Below are 2,161 nucleotides of genomic sequence, written 5' to 3'. Positions count from 1 at the left end.
TTTTATTATTATTGCTATTACTATTACCGCTACCGTTACTACCATTACTGCTACCGTTATTATTTCTAGTTTACTGCTGTCCTAGTTGCTAGATTAAATCTTAGCTATAGGTAATAGAAGAACGCTATAGAACAGTTCTATAGGAGGGCTAAGGATAAGGTTATCTGCATTCTCTTAGGGATACGCTTTCCTTTTTCTATTCTGCTTTTACTATTCTTTTGTTTAGCTATTCTTCTATAGTATAAAATGTTAGGGGACAACGTTCTTAGTAGGGGAGGTATATAGTAGGGTAAAATGGGCCACTACTTAGTGCCTTAGCATTTTCCTATATATATCGAGCCTTCGGCTTCTTTCTTTCTCTTAATTACAACCGACCGGGAATATATTCTTTCCTTTCTTCTTACTAACTGCTTTCCTACTAATTGATTATAACTAACTAACCAACTGACCGACCGACCGACTAACCGACCAACCGACAAACAGATAGCACTGTGACTTTCCTATCTAAGAGTGGTTGTACCCTCCCACACTATTAGTTAGCGAAGCAGTCTATAAGTCTACTAGTTAAGTCTCTAGTACTATTAGTTAAGTCTTTAGCACTAGCAGTTTAGTCTTTAGCACCACGCTCTTTTTACTCTATAATTCTAGTTTCTGCAACTTCCTATATTTAATTTCTTATTACTATAACTAGTATAAACCACTATAACCTTATCCTGGCGACTAGTTATACTATAGCAAAAGGGATAGTATACTACACTAGTTAAGGGGAGATAGAGTGACTCCTTTAGCTAAAGATGGCACCGCCGTTAAGAAAGGGGATTTTAATACTAAGCTAAATAAGCGTATATAGTTCTTTATAAGCTTCTTCTACTATAATATAACTAGTAAAGCAGTCTTATTATTAATCTTAGTTTATTTTTCTATAACCTACGCCCTTTATTTATCGGCTATAAGCTTACTATTACTAGCGCTACTAGCTATAGATAATGAGTTACTAGTACTAGATATTAGTTTCTTAGGTTTTTTAGACTTTAACTACTTAGCTAATATACTGTCTATATTCTAGCAAAGGAACTAAACTAGCTACTTCCCTTAAGCTATAGTATGCTTCTATTTATCTAATAGGAAATACTTATAAAGATCTTTTATAGTTTATATTAGAAACTTAGCAGCTAAGGTAACCTTACTAAAGGCGCGTATAATTACCTATTAGTAATAACTAGGTAAGAAATATAAAAAAGGCATTAAAGTAAATCTCTCTTCTATTAGGACCAACTTATCCACTTATACTTAACACCACTTAATTAGCTATTAGAGAGTAATACCTTACTTTAAGCCTAAGGTTGGTTTTTAAAGGAAGATAGGAGTAGTTAGCGCAGTAGTTATAATAAGAAAATTAGGGTTATAACTTATACCGTTACAACAACTCTCTTATAGTGCCTTTAGAGTTTACGTCTTAGGATTACATTTATCCTCTTAGAGAAACTTAAGTAGGTATTTATAGTAGCAGTTTCTGTTTAATATAGCCCTCTAATAGTCGCTTATAGAGTCCCTACTTTTAATTTTCTACTTTATCTAGGGACGAACTTTATTCTTATTAGTTAACTAGTTAGTAGTTATACTATTAAGTTCCTAGTTTAAATAAGGGTACTAATTTAATAAGTTACTATTATAATCTAAATTGGACTCGCGACTACTCCCCTAAAAAAATAATTGCTATAACTAACTCGCCTAGTAATTGCGTAAGAGTGTCACGGCTTAAATAAATGCCTTTAAACCGAAGCTTAAACAAATACTGTATTACCAAGATACTAAGCTAAAAAGAAGGAAAAGGGGTCGCTAGGACCGATATAAACAAATATATAGGGTAAGCCGCTAAGGCGCTAGCTTTAGGCGGGCTAATCGTAGGTCGGCAGAATATGGCAGAATTTGGCAGGTAACGTGCGATAGCGCCGTTACATCACCCCCCTCTTTAAAAGAAAGCCTGCCCTTAGGCTTAGTTAGAAAAAATAGGGTAGCACTAGGCTTATAAATGTAGGATTACAAAAATATAAGATAAGGAGATAAAAGGGGATATAAGTCCGTCCTAACTAAGTACAAAGGGCAATTATAGGCTAAGTGGAAGCACTAGGCCAGAAAGAGTAGCCGCTAAAAGTCTTAG

Source organism: Cenococcum geophilum (genome assembly GCF_001692895.1).
Source record: "Cenococcum geophilum 1.58 unplaced genomic scaffold K441scaffold_36, whole genome shotgun sequence".
In the NCBI taxonomy this organism is placed as follows: Eukaryota; Fungi; Ascomycota; class Dothideomycetes; order Gloniales; family Gloniaceae; genus Cenococcum; species Cenococcum geophilum.
Note: the sequence above shows the minus strand (reverse complement) of the source record.